At 30.9% G+C, this 22,077-nt stretch overlaps 1 non-coding gene across 1 annotated transcript; it reads right to left on the bottom strand.

Annotated features, from left to right (window-relative positions):
• Positions 1–9,913: 9,913 nt before the first annotated feature.
• LOC138398499 (U6 spliceosomal RNA) lies at positions 9,914–10,020 on the bottom strand. The gene has a single exon (XR_011235987.1). It is a non-coding gene; the product is annotated as a U6 spliceosomal RNA (small nuclear RNA).
• Between the last annotated feature and the right edge of the window lie 12,057 nt (positions 10,021–22,077).

Genomic DNA, 22,077 nt, shown 5'->3' with positions numbered 1-22,077 from the left:
CCTGTGTTTCTGTCTTTCAGTTTACCATAAACAACCAAAGAAACTGAGTTATTTCAGTGCTCCTCTAAACAAGTTTAATTGTATTGACCAGTTAGTAGACATAAAATTCCCACGTACTCTATAGAATGTGATAGCTTACTGAATCTGAAGAAATGTAATTAGGAGCCAATGTGGTTTAAAAATATCCCACAGAAGCTTTATTTTTAAATTAAAAAGGAACGTTTTAAAATCATGTGCATATAAAATCATATATGTAGCCCTATTTTACAATATGGTCCCTTAGGTTTGTGCTCTTTGCAAGATTGACTTTAGAGTTAGTCATTTTTATGAAAACTTGTGCATTTAAATAAATACGTATATGAGTATATTTATTCTCCAAAAAGTGTTCATAAATATCCAATTTTGAGAGTGCATAACTTACCCCACAGACATTAAGAGAAACTGTCCTTGAAGAATTTTTCTTATAAAACTAACGTAAAAAATTGTATGAAGTAAATAGGGCATGCTGTTAGATGTTGCCTGCTTGTTTATGATCACTGTCCTGCTGATGTGATTTTATGTCTTCCCATTTATACTCTCAGAGTGAACCATTTTTGTGGAATGATAAATAGTAAGAGATACACAACAGCGCTTCTTAATTGAATCTTCAGTATTTTAATATTTCAAGTTTGTGACTTTCTTGTAATTGAAAGCCCCTGTTATTCCCCATCAGTAACTACTATTAAACCCTTGGTTATACATTTTTTTAAATCAAATTATTAAAATTGAAACTGCTGAATATCCACTGATGTTGGTCAGATAATTACCTTTCTATTTATTTTTGTTATCAGTTTATGATGAGAAAACCTGAGATAAAGGAGAGAGAGCATAGAAAAGGAGCAAAAGGAGTGACACAACCTGTGTCTAACTTTGTTCATATATCAGGTCTATATAGTTGGTTTTAAAATATAAACTATAAGGCCAGGCATGGTGGCTCACAATTGTAATCCTAGCATTCTGGGAGGCCAAGGTGGGAGAATTGCTTGAGCTCAGGAGTTCTAGACTGCCTGAGCAAGAGTGAGTCCCTGTCTCTACTAAAAGTAGAAAAATTAGCCAGGCATAATGGCGAATGCCTGTGGTCCCAGCTACTTGGGAGGCTGAGGCAAGAAGATCTCTTGAGCCCAGGAGTTTGAGGTTGCAGTGAGCTACGATGATGCCACCGCACTCTATCCAGGGTGACAGAGTGAGACTCTGTCTCCAAATAATTAATTAATTAAAAATTAAAAATAATTTAAGAAAATAAAATATAAGTAAATGTATCATAATAGAGGAAGATGTTGACAGCTGACAGTTGGGGAAGCTAAGTGCAGAATTTATGGGCATTTTTGAAACATTTATGTGAATCTGAAAGTACACTAAAATTTACAAAAAAGATATATTACAAAAAAAAATGCAACCCTGTCATCAGAGACAATTTCTTTTGAAAAGTTATTGTATAAAATTAAGTTTCCATGGCTGAAGATATACAACAGTATAGGAAATAGAGAGATTGGGAATGTCGTCAGAACACATTATGAAAATTATCTCCAAACAACTTATATGCACCTTTTCAACTCTCAAGTTAGAATATTATATAGACAAAAGAAAATTGAGAGAAAAAAATAGATTTCCCCATATATGTGGTTCATTTGTTTTCTGACATTGAGTGTATTCATCATTTTTTCACAGATTTACAAAATATATGTTGATCCCTTGTTAAGTAGTCTGTACAAGGGAGTGAATGGTAAAATAAGCCAAATTCATTCCTGCCTTAAGTAACCTTAGACTAGTGAGGAACTTGGTAACCTCTAAAATGAGCATGTAACCACATGTAAATTTGCAGCTATGGCAAGGGCTTCAAAGAAAGTATATGCAGGGATATGAGAGTGTATAAGTGGTGTAGAAGGGACGGAGCTTTTCCTCTTACAGAAAAATCATAAAGCTTCCTTTGAGGAAGGTTAATAAGGATCTGGTTGTATTACAAATAGCTTTGCCCAATTAAGCAGAAAGAGGTGGAAGTGGAATTCCAAGGTGTCTCAAACCACTAAGGACTGGGCCAGAAAGAAAGTAAAGAAAAGAAATCCTCTCAGTCAGCAAAGCACTGCACAGCCTATTTTTTTTTCAAGGATAGATATATGACATACATGCTTAAGCACAACAAAAGAGTACCCACTGAGTCTGAAAAGATGTTCCCAAACAAGGCAATAAACTCAGTACAAGATATAAGAGTTCTTTATTTCTATGTAAGGAAGGCTCAGGGCCCATTCTTATGTGGCCCAGTTGGGGTTAAAAGAAGGAATGCAAGTGACTACCTTTCCCAACACCCATATAAATGCATTCCAAAGTCCCTATGGCAGAAGTGTTTCTTAATAATTTGTCTTGTATCAATCAGCTTTTTCCTTTCATAATCTGATTGTTTGCTCAGTGGACTCATGAACAGTATGGGCAGGAATTCTGAAAGAGAAATTCTATATGGACTCAATATTTTGTATTTCCCTCCGTAAAGTGTGGCCTGAGAATTGCCTATTCTAAGTGCCTCTATGGAACCCACTCTGAGATACCATATCCTGAAGGGACCAGTCAGCTTTTTGAGTGCGGCAGATTGATGACACTGGGGAGATTTCCATGATAGAGGTAGGGGATAAGGGGATGAAAAACCATCTGTACCACTGGCTAATGCATGTATTCTAGATTTTAATTTCCTTACTTCATGTATTGCTACTTACAGTCCCACCATCCATGGCATCCCACATCAATAAAGGGAGGAATTCTTAATGAAAAACGTAAAGCAACATGTCAATTCTCACAAGTTAAATGGTTTTAATATTTTATGTAAAAAATTAAAAGCCGATCTACAAAATGAAAAATATTCTCTGGAAGACTTGGTTGTAGTGCTATTTTGGGGAAAAAGTACCTTGTGAAGTTGATGTATTGTCCTACAGGAATTTTATATACTCTAAATCAATGTATTGTTTTATTTCTGTCATCACCAGAATGAAAAGGGACTGGAACCAAGTTAGGGGATCGCTGCTCATAATTAAACTTAATGACCTACTGATAATTGCCTGCTTATTTAGCTTTATTTTTATTTTTTTAATATAAAAACCAGGATTTTCCTCTAAGGGAGATGAATAACATGAGAAATTTCTACTTGTTTTTACTAGTTTTGTTCTCATTGCTTGCTTGTTTTATTTTTATTTTTCCTGAGGAAACCTTCATGCCAAGGGGAAAATCATTTAAAAATAGGTCAGGAAAATGATTGTCTTCTGTCTTATAAATAGATAAGTTTTACTAAATATACTCCTATAAAAATCCAATATGCTAGACAAAAAAGTTTTGAAGCTAGCAAATCAGAAGTTTTATTAATTTAACAATGATTCTTTGATAGAAAAACAAATTAGTGGTTGGATAGGTTATGGCTCAGTTTGCTGTACAAAAAACTCAAATATCCCTGATGGTATAGTAGTGAATATTGTGGGCAACAGCAAGATTGCCTGCAGCACATATTGCAAATTTGCACACTTGTTTAAATACTGCTATTCATGTGTTGCATATAATTTAATGTACTGAAAATTATGAACCTAGAAGCCCTACAGTATGCATGAATTAACACATTTAAGTGGAATCTTTTTTAGTAATGATATATACCCTCAAATAGGCCTGCTGATTCTCTATGGGCCTCAAATGAAGAACAACTTTCTAAACTTAATTTGGACTTGTGGAGATGAATTTGGCATTGTGGGCAATCTTACTGAGGGTAGCATGAGAGACTGAATCTCCAGCCAAGGGAAAAAGAAACCCAGTGACAAATAATCAAAAAGTGAAAGTGACAGTTGAAGGAACGGAGGTAGTGGATCAGGCAACTTTTGTATGTCAAGTTCTTCATGAATGCATGCATGTCAACAGGCTATTTTGCCTATGAGGCATCAGAGCCCAGTATGCCTCTGACAGCAACAGAGAAGGCCAGGCCTATCTCTATAAATATGGTACACAGAGCATAATGGAGGATGAGATTCATGCTTAGTAGCATAAAAACTTAAGACAATTTCAGGATAGTTGCAAAGTGAAATCTCTAGAGCCTCTGGTTTTTGGATGGTATGAATTTGGACTAAAGAGACTGAATGGGTAGACATGTTGAAAGAAGAATTAAGAGGACTTGATTTAAAATCATGTAAATCTAGTAATTGTTTATCCAGAAATACATAGTGAGTGAGGATTCCATAGTGCTGGGCTGTAAGTAGTGTTCTACTGACCTCATATTTGGTTGTTTTTCCAGCACCTTTTTCTGTCTCAGGACTATTTTCATGATATCAAGGAAGCTATGATTAAGATATTTTTAAATTTTATTATTTTAATTTATTACACCCACACATATGTACACACTCAATATCCTATGTGTGTGTGAACAAATTGATACTGGTATACTTCTGAAGGAAGTGTTCACTGTTTCTGGAAAGCTGCTTGAAATTTTATATAACACCCAAAAAAGAATAACTAAAATATTTTTATTTGACAATATATATTTCCAGAGTTTTTCATGAATTAGCCAATTTCATCCTTCTTACAAAGCTATAAAATAGGAACTATTTTTATTTCCATTTTATAGATAAGAAAATGGAGATAAAAGAGGTTTAGCAATTTGTCCAAACTTACATACTCAGTTGGTGCAGACAGAGTGAGGAATCACACTCTCTCTGCCTGGCTCCTCAGTGTGAATTTCACCTCCATGCTATACAGCTTTATGAATTTTCTACTATACATTCACTTCTAGAAATCTTTCTTACATCGAAGTTCATCATGAATATTACTAACATGTGATATGTTTATGATGTAATATGTACTATTATCTTAACAATTAGAATGGACAGAAAAAATCCTGGAAATATATTAACTATGGCTGTTGCTGAGTGACAGTTTTATGGTGGATTTCATTCTTTGTACCTTTGTGCACTTCCTGTGTCTTCTCCTCCCATATACACATATTATTTTATAAGGAGCAAAACACAAATAAAAATGCTTTTACCCATTTCTTTATGGCTAAGTTCAGTCTAGCTAAAATATTAATTGTCTTCGTTGGCTGCACAGAGGAAAGTGGCAGACTTTGAAGCCTTAAGTAGTTTTGTAACACTGGGAACAAAATGCCTCATGTAAATAGGATCTTAATAAATGCTAGCAAAAGGGGTAATTTTGCTGCAATAGATAACTGTGGCCAGCTGTGCACTAAGTGTTTGTGTTCAAGGTGAACTACATTGCATAAGCCAAACCTGCCTGGTAGAGGGAAGCATTAACAATATAGAGATATTCTCTTTGGGAGTGACTTTCATCAACCAGTTAAGAGATGGTTTTGAAGTTATTTTTTCACAGTGTGTTAATAGCTTAATTTTTTTATCAAATAACAAATGCAGCATTTTTGCTTTCATGATTTACTTTCCTGATAATCTTACTGATATTTTGCATGCAAAAACATAGAATTTGCAAGCATACTGTATTTTTGCAAGTTTTCCAGATTCTTATAAATATTCTATTAATTATTGTGAACTAATACTGTGCTATATAGCTCCATGAATAAAACATGCTTCAGGGTAACTTAAAAGGATTAATCATGATGGAATTTAAGTTGACTTGTTCAAAATTAGATGCATAACACTCATCAAATTTCAGTGATATAGCTCTACTCAGCATATGTATTAATGATAATTTAAAGACAGTTCTAATCCTTTCTAGGAAATAAGCCACTAGAAAGTTTATTGAAACTCACACACTGTATGCATTAATAAGTATCTTAATTTTAATTAAATTCTACATATTTTAAATATTATGTTAAAGTATACAGATATTTATAAGGAAATATAATTTGTAGCTTTCAAATTACAATTATAAGAACTTCCAAAATTGTTATTATTTTGAAATTTTGTCTCATTATTGTGTCTCATTATTCTTTGGCCTAGAAAGTAAACAATGACAAATGTGTTTCATAAAAGTTCACTCCTCCTTGAAAGATTTAAAAAGCTTTACTAAATGTATGATGTACATAATCTTTCTTGAGTACATAAAATATCCTTTATGTATTGTGTGTATGTTTTATTTTATATCATCCTAGAAACTTGCCAAGGCTCCTGATGCATCGACGGACATTGTGCACATCCCCCCATTTATGGGCAGATATTTTATTGTTTGATTTCCTCTATCATGTGAGTCAGGAAGGGCATGGGTCACATCTTCCTAGGTGCCTCCAGAAAGCAAATTTTGAACTTTGACAAAAATGGAAAAGTTGTTTGACAATGGGGTTTGAAAATGATTGTTCTTTCCCCCCACATGCTTGAAAATATTAGGCATAATTAAACTTCAATCTTTAGCCATCTCTCAGAAAAGAGAAAAAGTCAGTACTCCATGGCTTTTTGTTTCATTTCTTATAATGCATTTATTTGTAAACTAAAAAGGGATTAAGTACCTACTGTGTGTCAGGCAAAATCCTAGGTGTTGAAGGAAAAATATACAAAATATGCAAACTTCTTACCTCATTTCTTTGGCTTGTAGACACATTCTTTTCAAATACTTGTTTCTCATTTTGTATAGATTCATTAAAAATAATATAATAATGATTTATATATGATTTAAAAAGGAGTTTCTAGCTTTTCTATCCCTGTAAAGTCTTCCTTTTCAATTAAATATTTAAAATACCAAGAAAAATACTTGAAAGAAATATGTTCAGCATGCTTAGTATTATCATGTTAAGAAATTATATATCTATTGCTATTTTCTTAAGAATTTCCATCCTAATTTGCATTTACATTTTATCAAAATGCCTTTTAACATTTAAGCATCTTGTCAAATGTTTTCTTTATTTGTCTTATAGGGTAATGAATAGTAAACTATGCTTTTCATTTTTTTGTTCTACATCCCTCTCAGGACTGCTTAATTGGCCAACATGTTCACAAATTAAATATTCTTTACAGGCCTACTTTGTTTTCGTCTTTTGTTTTTGTTTGACATTATGCTTTAGCCTATAATTTTAGGGACTTTTTTTAAAAAAGAAGAAAAATTCTTTCAAAATATTTCAATTTGAAGGATTAGTTAGCTATTGCTTTATAACAAACCATCTAAATGTCAGTACCTTAAAACAGTGTCTAAAAATTGCTTATAAGTTGACAGGTCAGATGCACAGCTTTTTAAATCTCAACTCAGTTCTTTTAGAAGTTAGCAATTAACTGTGGGTTGGGTAAGCGTTTCTGCTGTTTTTACCTGAGCTCTCTTAAATTTTATGTTGGCAGGCTGGTTGGTCTAGAATGGTCCCAGCTGAGACTGCTATCTCAGACAGAAAACTTTTTAGCTTATCTGTAGATTTATGTGGAAGAAAAAAAAAGTTAATTTTTTTAATTGTGTTTTCAGCAAGTTTATTATACAGCAACAGCTGATTCGGAAATGGTTTCAGTGTGGGATGCTGCCATAACAAAAATCTAAAATATTTGACACTGGCTCCATGACTTTCTGTGGGCAGAAGCTGAAAAAGTGGAATGTCTATCAGTAGTAGAGGCAGTAAAATGGTAAGGAAAGTGCTATTGGAGGATGGTAAATGGGCAAACTCTGCTATGTAGTAGCAAAGCAGTTGGCAAAACTATCACTGGGAAACTTGAAAATGCAAACTATATGTAATGAACATTTGAGTTTGACTAAGGGGACTTCCAGGTAAAATATTGAAAATGTCAACTAATTACTCCCATCTGTGTCTGATAATGACAAGAAAGATGAGCCTGAAGACAGTGGCCATGGCCAGTTTGTACTTATAAAAGAAATATAAAGAGATCAGATCATTAGGTTAGAAATGGTTTCTCATTTGCAGTTTTTCAATGCCCCCTCAAGGACCAAAAAGATTTCTTAACAATTGATTTTCAAACCACTTTACATAATGCTTTGTGTATATAGTAAAAGAATCTCAGTTAGTAATTTATACAGAAATTAATGTGATAAGTCTGGACCAGTTTTTTAACTACAAAATTTTAAAGTGAAAGGATGCCTGGATGAGAAATTTTTTGAGGTCTCTTCCAATATATGACATAATTCTAACTTATGACTGCAAAGATGTCTTGGATTTTCATTTTGACTTTGTCTCTTTTAAAGCATCCTTCATTCACTGACTCATGCACCCTTTCAATAGACATTTATTAGGGCATTCTAGTATAAAGTGGTCAGGAGAGAAAAACATGTAAGATTCAAAAGCTTGCTATTATGCCTAGTGCATTCCAAAAGAGGAAGACAATCATGCTATAAGTACTCAGACAGAAAATTGAACGTCTAGCTGTGCATCTGAGTGTCAGAGCTGAGCTAAATTATACACTCAGTACAATCACTGAGTACCCTACAGAGGCTTATGGCAAGCTAGAATATTGTGTGAATTTTACCTTAAACTTTTATTTAACTTTGACTTATAATCCATAGATATATGTTGACTTTACTATAAACAATATAAATAATATTTTAAATAAAAATAAATTGACCTTTCTTTAAGTCACACAGTGTAGAAAAGCACACAGAAAATAATTTTGCTTTGACGATAAATATTTTTGTAAGAAGTAATATCTATATTTAATTTTGTGATATGTATTAGGATATAGAAAGCAAAGTGTAATAGTAATGATAAAATTTATTATTTACTTGTTATACATCAACCATAGTTCTTAAAGTGTTAACATTTGTAAAAATGATGGTCCTCTAACAAATATCTAAATTAGTTACTATAATTTTATACATTATAAATCTGAAGGAGAGAGAGGATAGCATGTGGTATAAGAAAATAGAATAAGAGGTAGAGCTAGGATCAAAACTCAGGCATTATGATCTGGACTCTTCCAAGAAGAAATTAAACATTTTTTATTGTTCAACATATTATATTTGTCCTGCATGCAGTAAAACACATTAAGGATTTTTAGCTCTTGTGGAACACAAGTAGATTTACATTTAGGAGCAACTGAAAGATAAGAAAATCAGTGAGAATAATTCTGCAAAATTAAAGAAAGCAATCGTGAGAATTTATATTGTCAAAGACAGATTCCACATACTTTTCTTACTTTTTTCCCTTTTAGAGCTGTGATTACTTGGGCAGTAAATGAATATTTACAGTTAAAGGCTTTACGCGACAGATACATAACAGCACCACTCCCCAAATGGTGAAACACAAGAGGAGAAAGGGTCATGAAGAAGGAAAGGGCTCAATTTTAGAAATATCACAGTTGAAGAATTTTGAAATTACCAGACCATAATCCTGAAAAGATAAAAATGCAGAGACATCAGCCTGGTTGGCTCTAGGAGTATTTCACAGTATGAAAGAGGTAAGATGAGAAGCCAAAAGAATGAGGAACAGAAGTTGGATTACAGGATCCGCAAAGGAAGGGAGCCCATCCATTCACTATATTAGTACCACAAATGTCTACACGTAACCACCAGGAGTAAAACATATGTCCTTTTCAAACCTCAAGCCTTAAATTTAGATTAAGATGATTGTCTATTGTTAGTGAGACAAAGTACCTGACAGAATAAAATCATGCATGTAGGGAAGATAAAAAGAACCTTAGAGTTCAAATTTTTTTTCTAAAAATAACTTTAAACCATAATGTCCAGCAACCAACCAAAGATAATGAGGATTATTAAGCTACATTAAAACATGAATAGGAAAACACAAAAACACTAGACAATAGAAAAACTCAACAGGAATTTTAACTATGATAATTATCAGACACATACTATGAGACAGCCATGCTTTTATGTAGTGTGAGATGCAAGCCAAGCTATAACATTTTGGCACAAAACTGGAAACTCTAAAAATTGACACATATTTTGAAAATGAAACAAATGCAAAGAAAATATGCATCATCAAGAAATTACTGAAAATTTAAGGAAAATAAAGGGGACAATCTTCACAAATTTGTGTGTCATCTTTGTGCAGCAGTCATACTAATCTTCCCTGTATGGCTCCAATTTTAGTGCAAATGTTGTCAAAGTGAGCACAAGAGAACGATCCTAACACTAACAGAGGGAAAACCAAAACCAAACTTAGATTAACTTCATAGGAGAAACAGTCACTGAAAGCTGATTTTTCTACAGCAACAACGGAAACCACAAAAGAATTCAGTATCTTCAATTTGTTTAAGTAAAATAAGAGCCAATTTAGAATTCTATGTTCATTAAATATATTTGGTAAGACTAACCATGAAATAAAGCTATTTTAACTAGTGAAAATGCTAGAGTTTGCTACCATTGTACTTACACAGTACTGGAGCTTTCTTTGAGGAAAGTCGTTAATTAAAATTAAAATTTACATTATAGAATATTTTATTTTTACTTATACATATTTTGGTAAATTGCGAATTTCAAATAATTTATAAATTTTACCTAGGTTTTCAAATTTTTTGGCGAAATTTATTAATAATATCCCTTGTTCTTTCAGTAGCAGTAAAATTTACATAGATATCTTCTATTTTATGTATGATGTTGATAATTTGTGTTCTCTGTTTTTTAATCAATCTTGGAGAGGTTTTATCATATTCATCATTTTACAGCTGCAAAATTTTGCTTTACTGATACTATTTATTGAAGTTTTGTTTTCTATTTCAATGATTTCTCATTTTTTAAATTTTTTCCTGCTTTCTACATTTTTTTTTTTTAATTTGAACTTTTTATATCTGGCTTTCTGAGTTAGAAGTTGAGATCATTGATATTCATCCTCACTTTCTTCTAATAGGCTTTTTAAAAAATATTCAATTTTCTCTCTTAATATATGTCATACTTTTTAGTATCACTGTATTTCACAAATACCCTATAAATTATCAAACGCATATGTAACTAACTTATTTACTTTAAATTTGTTCTCATATTTAAAAAAATGCAACAAACTATTTCCATTTATTCATCAGATTTTGTTGTTATTGTTGTCATATTGTACTTCTGAACATGATATAAACCCCACAAGACATTGCTGTTATTTAATATTTAAGCAGCTAATAGATTTTTATATTTACTCTGGTATTTACCCTTCCCAGAGTGCTTTAGTCCTTTTTCGTTTCCATTCTTACATATTGGATCATTTTTTCTTCAACTTTAAAAACATGTTTTAACATTTCTTGTAATGGAAGAATGCTGTTTAAAAATTATGTCACCTTTTTTAGCCTGAAGATAGCCTTACTTTAATTTTTGAAGATATATTTTCTTAATGTACAATTCTGCCCCTCACTCACTCATGATTGTAAAGATATCTTTTCTTCTGTATTCCATAGTTTCTGTTAAAAGTCAAGGTTTCTTGCTTTTTTCTCCAGTTGCTATTAAGATTTTCTCATTATCTTTGATTTTCAACAGTATTATAATATTCATATTGTTTCTATGTCTGATTGTTTTTGGAATATGTTGAGCTTTTGAATATATTGATTTTTTTCTAAAATCAAATATGGAATTCTCTTGACCATTGTTTCTCCAAATATTGTTTCTGTCTCACATTCTTCTTTTCCTCTGGAAATAAAATTACAAGTAGATTAGATTTCTTTTCTTTTCTTTTTCTTTCTTTCTTATTCTTTCTTTCTTTTTCTTTCTTTCTTTCTTTTTCCTTCTCTTTCTCTATATTTCATATTTTCCAATTTCTTAGTCTGTATTTCCTATCCTTTTTTCCTTTATTTTGCATACTTTCTTTGACTAGTCATTAATTTCTTAGAACTTTTCTTTTACTATTTATATTTACTATTTTTATACTTTTTACTAAATTTGTTGTTATATCCACCAATTATATATTCATTTTGTTTTGTTAACATATATATTATACTTCTTTTTTGATATACTCTATCTTACCATGCATTTTGTTTCTCTTTTCTCTTTTTTAAATTGTTTTTGGCTCACTCTAATATCCAGATCATCTCTGAGTCTGTTTATGTTACTTTATCTATTTTATTTTCTGCATTTATATATATAAATTATAAATTATTACTCGAGATTGTTGAAAATATGTTATAGATGTTTTTCTGTAAAGAGTTTTGTTTTCTTTTTACCTGGCAAGTAGTTAAATTACTAGCAATTTTCATTAATCTTGGAATGCCTTGTCGTGATTTTTTGAAGGAAGTGTGGAAAGGTTTTTTGTGTGATTGGTTTGGTATTTACTTATTTGTTTATTTGCTTTTTTAATCATTCATAGGAAATAGCTTTTACTTATAAGATGTGACCCTGCTTCACTCTCAAATGAGTATCTAGAGTGCTTGAGGAATGTCTGCTCTGGCTGGGCCTGAGCTCTACCATAGCCCATACCCTGTGCAGTTGCTGCAATCTCCACACCCCTGCAGGCCTCCCAGGAACTGCTCTCTACCTGCCTTTTCAAGTCTTATTATGTGCACATACAGGCTGAAAGGAAATTAATAATAATATCTAACTGTGAAAAGAAATTTTTTACACAGTTTTCTAGATTTTCCTTTCCTTGACTTCTCCTCTGGTACCTAAATCCCAATCCCAAACCACCTTGGCTGTCTTAGAATTTGATCTTTGCCTCCTTTGCATGAAGAGGCTATTTCTATTTGTTCTTTATACCCCTGAACTACAGGCCAGGAAACATCCCTTGGAAAAGCAGGAATGAATATTTAGCTGACTAAATTTGTGTCTCTTCTTTCAAGAATATTGACTTGCATTTCTTACTGCCCAATGCTTACAAAAATAATTTTTGATAACATATATTCTTAGTTTAGTGCTACTTCAATTTTGGTACTTGATATTGGTCTGTTTAGGAATCCTGTTTCTTCCAAATTGAGCCTAGGGAGGCTGTGTGTTTCTAAGAATTTGTCCATTTCCTCCACATTTTCAAGTTTATGTGCATAGAGATTTTTATTGTATTCAGAGATGATGTCTTGTATCTCCATGGCATCATTCTTAATTTCTCCTTTTAATCCCTGATTGAATTTATTAGAGTACTTTCTTTTCTGCTTCTCAATAATCTAGAAGAGGCGTGTTAATTTCATTTATTTTTTTTAAAGAACTAGCTTTTTGTTTTATTAATCTTCCATATAGTTTTTTTGTTATTCGTTTCATTTAGTTGTGCTCTGATCTTTGTTATTTCTTCTGCTGGGTTTGGGGTTGGTTAGCTCATCTTTTCCAGTTCTTTGAGTTGATTCATTAGACTGTTGATTTGTGATCTATCTGTCTTTTGGATGTAGGTATTTATGGATATAAATTTTCGTCTCAGAACTGCTTTAGCTGTGTCCCACAGATTTTGATAACTTGTGTCTCCTTTATCATTTAGTTCAAAGAATCTTTTGATTTTCATCTTAATTTCCTTCTTGACCTGACTATCATTCAGGAGTAGGTTGTTTAGTTTCCATGACTTTGTGTAGAGATGAGTGTTTCTGTTGGAGTTGATTTCTAATTTCATTCCACTGTGGTCTGATGTATAGTATAATTTCTATTTTTTTAAATTTGTTGATACATGTTTTGTGGCCTAGGATGTAATCAATCCTAGAAAATGTACCATGAGCTGATGAGAAGAACATATATTCAGTGTTTTTTGGGTAGAATGTTCTGTAAATGTCTGGTAGGCCCATTTGTTCTAGAATTCTGTTTAAGTCTATTATTTATTTTCTGTTTGGAAGTTTTATATTTCTCTGGAGCAGAAGTTTAATGTAGGCAGTTTTTCCTGGTTAAAACAAAAATATGTTAGGCATTCTTTTGATTAACCCAACTCTAGGTTGGAAATGTTTTATGTAATACATATATTCTTAATGTTCACATAAATATATGGTTATATTCTTTTAAAAACCTTTATCAGTGATTTTTTTGTTTGTTTTATCTTTCTTTTACTCATGTCTCCAGTAAATTTCTAACATTTACAACCTTGATAAAATGTATTACTTCAACACAACTAAGTGTTCAAGGGACTTAAAAAACAGGCTGTGACTTACAAATATTTTTCTTAATGATTAATATTATATCTGATTTGTAGATTCTAGGCAGCATCAGCAAAACTAAGTGCTTTTCATCATTTCTCCACAACCTTCCCTTTTTTCCAGATCAGCACTTAAATTTCTACATGTAAGAATTTTTTAAGTGATTAAATTACTTTTTGAGCCCTAATGGACCTTAGTCCTTAGCTATGCACTCATTCTAAATATAGTATTAATGATTGAATCTCTCAGAACACTTTAGCTTATTGTTCACAAGAATTCAAACTTACTTGAAATTTTCATGTTCCTATTTTGATTCCAAATTTATCCATATATAGTTTTACCAGATAGATTTTATGATAATTACTATAGATTTTTAGCTATTCATTTTTAAAACAGAAATATTTTCTAAATTTCCCTATTTTATTAAAAATTATATTGTTATTTTTGTGATCCAGTGATAAGGCTGTATTAGACATAGAGTATAATACTTGTCCCATAAAAAAAATTATGAGCGAATTTAAATATTTTATATGTGTTTTGCCAACGAAACTCAAATTTTGAAGCATTATTGTTATTTTTTTTAATTTTGCTAGATCGTTTGACTTTTCTTTGATACTCTGTTTTTCTAATCATAATTTAGGCTTCCCATAGCAAATATTTTTTAAATAGTATTCTTATTTGTTCACTTGTTGGTTTTTAACTTATAGCCATTTATTATTAACATTTACAGAATAAATAATGGAACAATTTACATTATAAAGATATTTTTCATATCAAACATTTTTGGTCATATTCAATAAATTTTTATGTGCAATATTTTCACTGTTATAGAGTATATTTTTTAGTCCAATATCCAGTTCTAGGAAGATTTTACTTAATGCTCTACTTACTGCCTAGTTTTCTGGAACTATTAAAAGATGAAGCACAAAATGTACTCTAAATCTCAGAATGCATTGTCAACAGAATTATTGTGTTTTAACTCTAATTATAAGTTTTGCTTTGGATTCATGAAATTATTAAAATGATCTCCTATACTGATAAACTCAACCTCTGAGTATTTCCAGCATTTGAAGTATTTTTCAGAGATTTTTAAAAAGGACCATCTGAATAACATTTTATTTCAGAGCCTCACTGATGAATATATATATATATATTTTTTTTTTCTTTCAGTTAGTACAGGCCCCTAGTCTTTGAATACAAGTAGTAAAACAGTATTTTTTGAAGCTTAACTTTCTGAAATTTATATACTGTATGATTTGAAAGATACTGTTTGTGTTGTTATTGTTGTTATTTCTTTTTTTTTTTTTTTATAACACTAACCTTTATGCTCTGACATTCTGGAATAAAATTTTTCTCATCAATAATATGAAGACAGATTGCTTTGGACCTTTTTTTTCTGTTGGTTCAGGGATTATAAGGACATACTTTAGAGACTCTGTAAGCATGGCCTTTATCTAGCTAAAAATAAAAATTAATAAGTATTTTTAGTACCATCATGTCTAGTTTTCTAAAATTATACATATCATTATTGCCTTTTATAAATTCATGATATTAATTTTTTATTCCTTCTTGTTTTATTTATGTTTATCAGATACAATATATATTAATCAATTAGCCTATGTATCTAGATCGTCATTACCATACTCTGTCTTCCTTTTCCCAGATTAATCATTAGTAGGTATATTTTCTCTCTCATTATTAAAAATGACAATATTTTATCAGGATTATTTTCCCCTTTTACCATAGCACCCATTCTATAAATTATTACTATAAAACATGTTTGTCATTTTTAAATTTTATTTTCAATTATTATGGGTATATAACAGTTGCATATCTTTATAGGGTACATGTGATGCTTTGATACAGTCATACAATGTGAATTATCAAATCAGGGTATTTGGGGTATCCATCACTTCAGGCATTTGATATTTCTTTGTGTTAGAAACATTTCAATTCTACTTTTTTAGTTATCCTAAAGCATTCCCTAAGTGATTATTGATTATAGTAACTTTATTGTGCTAGCAAATATTTTTCATTCTATCTAAATATCTAACTATATTTTTGCACCCATCAACCATCCCTGTTTTATCCTCCACTCCTTGCTATCCTTTCCAGCCTCTAGTCAGATTCCTTTAGTTTTCAATTTTCAACTTGAGCCAATATTTTATTGACATTTTTTAAAGTCGTTACAGATTTTTATTTGCATATATCTGATGAGTTTTAGTGCATTTGTATCAGAGAACATGAGATATCTAATTTCTTTTTTAAACTTTATTTCATCGACACCTAAAACATGTTTTTCTTATTTTATGATATTGAGTTGTCTGTACATATGCTTTTTAATTTCATCATTAATTTTATTAGTCATGAATTTATAACTTTCTATTTATTTATATATAGTTTGTAAGTTTATAAAGTTTGTTTTTCAGTTTGCTCAAAGTAAATCTATATTAAGTATATATTAAATATCATATCATTTTCTATTATTAAATAAATCTTTTGGAAACAATTGAATAATAAGAAACTTTTCATTCTGAATTATATATCTAAATCATACAAACAAACAAATTCAGGACATTCTTTGATAGGTATAAAATATAGGTCAATGTTTACTACTGTAACAGAGGAGAATATAAGACAAAAGTGACACACTTGAAGATCTGACTTGGGGGGATGGGAGGGACATGGGTAATATATATAACCTGAACTTTTATACCCCCATAATAAGCTGAAACAAAAAAAAAAAAAAGAAAAAGAAAAAAGCAAGTTAAACAGAGAATATAGAAAAATACAATTTTTGTAGGAAAAAAATGCATGTATCCAAATAGGTACAGTGAATAAAATGCATAATCTAAAATAGTAACCATAATCATTTTGAATTAATAGATTAGTGGGAATATGTATATTCTTATCTTTGCCTTTTTCTTTGTAATAAAAATTTTTGAATAAAAAAAAGAAAATGTTTAAATAAATTTTTATCAAAATATTTCAAGACAGTATTCATATTTTAAACTACAATCTTTAAAGATACAGCAAAATGTTTGACATAAGTTATTATGATGTTGTTGGGTAATCTAATAATTGCTACATTGACTTAAAAGTAGCCATATTAGAAATTATCCTTTTAAATTGTATTCTTAATGTAAAACTGAGGTAAATATGTTTCCATAGAAATTTCCTAGAAATTCTAAAATGCAGATTGTTTCAAAACAGGATGGAGTTGTACTTCAGTAAGTGTATAAACTGTACATGTATAATTAAAATCAGACTGGACTTTAATAAAAATCACTATAAAATTATTAAAGTGTCAAAATAGCATTATTTTCCAAATTCCAGTTCAAATCAAGATGTAATTCAACTAATGTCATAATAATTTTCAGGAATTTGTTTCTTATTTGTTAACTTTCCATAAGCATGAATTTTCCAGATATCAATTTGTGCATAACATGACTACATTAAATGTTTCCATTCTACAAATTAAAGAGAAAATAATTCAGACAAATTTTGCCAATAAAGCTAAATTAATGCACTAGTTGAATTTTTATGGACATTATAAGGTGATTAATATGTAAAATGAGATAAATTATGTTAACATAAAAAGTATAGATGCAATGCATGAATGCTATAGAATATTTATATAGAAATAGAACCAGTGAGAAAGAAAGATAAATTATTTATAACACTATAAAGTTAAAATGGGCTCAAATATATAATGGAAATATAATACTATAATCAGTTATTGTGGAATTAAATGTCAGTGAAAACCATTAAATTGTAGCTTAATTTTCCTAGGTGATAATTCAAAACACAAATTACCATTTTGCATATTAAACTTACATAAATAATACTGTAGTTATTGGTCTTAAAATTAAATGTTACTACTAAATAGGTTTGATATTAAATTACCTACGTATTATTGCTGCACAAAACTAATCTACCACACAAGGTACTCAACTTTCTATGATTCATAGAAATTGAAAACCAAAAGTTACTTTTAAAGTCCTTCTTGTTTATTTTACATATAAGGATCCACAAAACATATTTGATCATGGGGTCCACAAAACATATTAGATTATGACATATATTGTCACTTGTTTATTTATAGTGATAACCTAATTTCTACTTCTGTCTCGCTACTGAACAAAGAAAAGGATTTACTCATTACCTTGGTGCTCTTTATTGAACTAGAAATGTAGGATGGTTTTTTCATTACAATTAGATAATCTTCAGTCCCCACAGTTTACTAAGTTGTATCTCTCATTTCTGAAAGCCTTATCTTTTTCCTAGAATGAATGAGAAGACTGTTGCTATTGTAGAAATGCCACCACTTTGGCCATCTTTCCCAGCACCTATTCCAGGCACTAACCATCTGCCACTATAAAAATCACTCATTCTGTCCAGGCAACTACTTTCCCATTAAGTTTATAATCAAACACAATCACCATTGTTCACACTACCCATCATAACCTCTACTATTCACTACCCAGCCCCTCAACAGCCACTCCTAAAATCTATCATCTGTCTTTATTTTCCATCTGTTCTTTATTATCTTAGCCTCTTGTAGTTTATTACCTTACTAATTAGTAAGTTCATACACAATCCCTTCCTGATTTTTATCAAGAAGGCGTTAACAAAACACTAGAGATGTATGTTTTTGATAAATTTGTATGACTTTAGCATTTGCTTGTATTGCAATCATCATGTTTATCTCTTATATTTGTGATCTTCAGTTACAGACACATCCAAATGAATTGTCCCTAAATTGCTCTTATAGTAACATACAATTCAGTTTTAGCTATGGTGATCTGAACTAAAGGGGTAATACTTACCTTTTGTTATTTTTAATTTTACTAAATTGCTTCCAATCACCATTTAAAAGAACAGGATTTTTGCCTATGTTACAGTAAGTGATTTGTGGGCTAAATAACCAATTAACACTGGATTGAAAAGTTTAATAAGTATTTGTATGTTTGAATTGTTTCCACATAAATGAAAGTTTAAGATGATGTTAAATACTATTTTTTTAGAGATGCAAATACATTAGCCATCTTTATTACTAATATCCAAGGGAAGAGTCATTACATCTTTGGCTTGTATAATTGTATATGCACTTTGACCTGAAAATTGTTTCAGTGATTTAGCTGAACACTACTTTTGGTAAATTATATCACATGAAAATGTATTTAATGCATTTATAAGTGCTCTATTTATGTGAGGATCTTATTTCCCTTAAGTGTTATAGTAATAGCTTCCACCTTATTGGAACCTTATTGCTCACATCTGTCACTATCAATTTAATAGCAAATTAATGTTAAACTATTATTTGATTCTAAAATAAAGTAACTTTTTGCATAAGTTGTGAACCATCATCATAAATTTCATGGCAATTAGAGTGTATGACTTAGTAACTGAACAAAAATCTCTATTGATGGATGGAGATTTCAATTATGTATGTGTTGATATTTTGTGTGATCATTTTAAGCCAATTTTTATAATTTCTTTGAAGATCTTCTGTGCCAAGCAAACTATTACTATAATCTTTATCACAGTGTTTTACATTTCAATTAACTTTACAAATATGAAAAATATAAGTGAAAAAGGAAAGTTAGTATTCCTTGATTAGGTTTAGAATCACATATAATAATACTTTTTGAATATGATCTGTACAGGAAAAAAATGGGCAGTAAATACATGAAAAAAATATTTTTTTTATTATTTAAAAAGTAATAAAGACAAACCTTTTTAGCATTGTTTCATTTGGTCTTTGAATAGTGGTTTTACTTTCTAAAACAAAATATTGTTCCTTTATATTTTTTTAAGAATAATTATGGGGGTGAAAATGTTTTGGTTACATGGATTGTATTGCTTGAGTAAAAGTTATAAGTGTGACCATCACCATTGTACCAATTAGGTATGATTTCACCATCCTCCTTGCTCCTTACCCCTACTTGATTTCCATTGAGTTTTACTTCCATCTGTGCACATGAGGGTTGATCGGTTAGTTACAATTTAATAGTGAGTAAATGTGGTGCTTATTTTTTTTTATTCTTGTGATACTTCACTTAGAAGCATGGTCTCCAGTTCCAACCACATTGTTACAAAAGGTATTAATTCTTTTTTTATGACTGAGTTATATTCCATGGCACATATATATATCTACAGCCCATGTTATTATACTTATATATTGATGGGCACTTGCGTTGATTCCACATCTTTGAAATTGTGAATTGTGCTGCAATAAACATTCTAGTGCAAATGTTTTGTTTGATAAAATGACCTTTTTTCTTTTGGGTAACTACCCATTAGTGGGATTGCTGGATCAACTGGTAGGTCTACTTTTAGTTCTTTGAGGAATCTTCATACAATTTTCCATAGAGGTTGTACTACTTTGCAGTCCCACCAACAGAGTATAAGTTTGCCTTTCTGTTGGCATCCATGCCAGTATCTATTGTAAAAACAGAAAAATAATACAGAATATTAATGAAACAAAAAGTTGGTTCTTTGAAAAGATAAACAAAATCAATAGATCTTTCACTAAATTAACCAGAGATAGAAAAGAAAGAACCCAATAAGCTCAATCAGAAATGAAAAAGGAGATATTACAATTGATACCACAAAAATACAAAATATCATCTGTGAATACTATATAAACCTCTACAAACATAAAATCAAAAAAGTTGAGGAAATGGACAAATTCCTGGAAACATACAACCTCCCAAGCCTCAGTAAGGAAGAAATAAATCTACTGAACAGACCAATAATGAGTAGCACGAAAAAATCTTCCAACAACAACAACAACAACAAAAAGTCCCAGACCAAAGGGTTTCACAGCTGAATTTTATCAGACCTACAAAGAAGAATTGGTATGCATACTGTAGAGAATATTTCATAACATCTAGAAAGAAGGAATCCTCTCCAACACATTCTATGAAGCCAGTATCACCTTGATAACAAAGCCAGCAAAGGACAAAAGAAAAAAAGAAAACTATATACCAAATCGCTTATGAATATAGATGCAAATATTCTTAATAATACTTTAGTAAATCAAATTAAGCAACAGACCGAAAACTAATCCACCATGACCAAGTGGGCTTCATCCCAGGGGTGAAAGGATGGTTAATCCTATGTAAATCCATAAATGTGATTCATCCAACAAACAGAAGCAAAAACAAAGAAGATATGATCATCTCAATAGATGCAGAAAAAGCATTTGACAAAATTCAGAACCCTCTTATGGTACAAATCTCTCAAAAAATAGATATAGATGGAAAATATCTCAAAATTATAACAGCCATGTATGACAAACTCACAGCCAATATCAAACTGAATGGGGAAAAGTTAAAAGCATTCTCACTTAGAGCTAGAACAAGAAAAGGATGCACACTGTCACTATTTCTATTCAAAATAGTGATGGAAATTCTATCCAGAGCAATCAGGCAATAGAAAGAAATAAAGGGTATCCAAATCAGGAAAGAGGAGGTCAAACTATCACTCTTCACTGATGATAAGATCTTGTATCTAGAAAACCCCAAAGATTCCACCAAGAGTCTCCTGGAATTGATAAATAAATTCAGCAAAGTATCAGGTTACAAAATCCATGTACACAAAACAATAACATTCCTATACACCAACAATAGTCAACGTGAGAATCAAATCAAAGACTCAATAACTTTCACAATTGCTACAAAGAAAATAAAATACCTAGGGATATATTTAAGAAAAGAAGAGAGAGATCTCTGCAAAGAGAACTGTGAATCACTGAGGAAGGAAATGGCAAATGATGTAAACAAATGGAAAAACATATCATGCTCATGGATCGGCAGAATCAGCATTGTTAAAATGCTACCCAAAGTGATCTGTGGATTCAATGCAATCCCCATCAAAATACCAATGCCATTTTTTGCAGATCTAGAAAAAATAATTCCACACTTAGTTTGGAACCAGAAAAGAGCCCAAATAGCCAAAGTAAACTTAAGCAAGAGGAACAAATCTGGAGGCATCACTTTACCAGACTTTAAGCTATACTACCAGGGTATAGTAACCAAATCAGCATAGAACTGGCATAAAAGTATACACATAGATCAATGGAACCAAACATAGAACCCAGATATAAAACCTTCCACATATTGCCATCTGTTCATTGACAAAGCAGACTATA

This window comes from Eulemur rufifrons, chromosome 17 (assembly GCF_041146395.1).
Source record: "Eulemur rufifrons isolate Redbay chromosome 17, OSU_ERuf_1, whole genome shotgun sequence".
Taxonomy (NCBI): Eukaryota; Metazoa; Chordata; class Mammalia; order Primates; family Lemuridae; genus Eulemur; species Eulemur rufifrons.
Note: the sequence above shows the minus strand (reverse complement) of the source record. Positions and strands in the feature narration are given on the sequence as shown.